We start from the raw sequence: 923 nt of genomic DNA on the forward strand, positions 1-923 counted from the left end.
GTATCTTGTTCGATCAGAAAGTGAATATCGTTGGTGCATTGGGGAGGTCAAAATTTAAATTTCCCTGCAGTAGTTTTCAAAAGCGCCGGGAAAAACAAAAGAAAAATTAAGGAAAAACGGGAATTTTTACGCAAAATCGATTTTTCACAAAATTGAATTTGGTTTTTGGTGTAACTTTAAAAAAATGACCGTAGATACATAAAATTTTGACTGAATGTTTATCTTAGCATTTTCTATACACCATAACATTTTCAAAATATTTTGATTTATTTTGAGCTCTTTATATGGACATTTTCTTTTTCCATTTTTTTTTTAGTTTTTTTTCTAAAAATATCAATAAAATTTTATTTGTTGGATAAAAAAGCTTGAAAATTTAATAGAAGGCTCCTAGTATATTGTTTCAAAGGCAGATGAAAAATATTAAAAATCGTTAGTCACAGTTTTTTTTTATAAGCATTTAAAGTTCAAAAAATGACAAAATATAGAAAAATCACGAAAATTTGCAAATTACTTCGAGTTTGAAATTCATAAAAATTTTTCTTTTTAAATCTAAGATATGAAAATGTAATACAAGATTCCTTATAAGATTATCTACTTTTATCAAACAAAAAATATCTATAAGAAAGTCAAATTAAATTTTTATGATCGTTTGAAATTCAAATTTTTACAACATTGGATATTCACTCGATTTCTCATGTGATTTCCTTATTTTGTTGTAATTCAAAAACGAATAACTGCAGATACATGAAAATTTTACTGAATGTTTATATTAGCATTTCCTATACACTATACAATTTTGAAAATATTTTGACTCTTTTTGAGTTGTTTACGGACATTTTCAGTTTCATTTTTTTTAGTTTTTTTTCTATAAATATCAATAAAGTTTTATCTGTTGGGCCAAAAGTGTATAAATTTAATACAAA

This window comes from Acyrthosiphon pisum, chromosome A1 (assembly GCF_005508785.2).
Source record: "Acyrthosiphon pisum isolate AL4f chromosome A1, pea_aphid_22Mar2018_4r6ur, whole genome shotgun sequence".
Lineage (NCBI taxonomy): Eukaryota > Metazoa > Arthropoda > Insecta > Hemiptera > Aphididae > Acyrthosiphon > Acyrthosiphon pisum.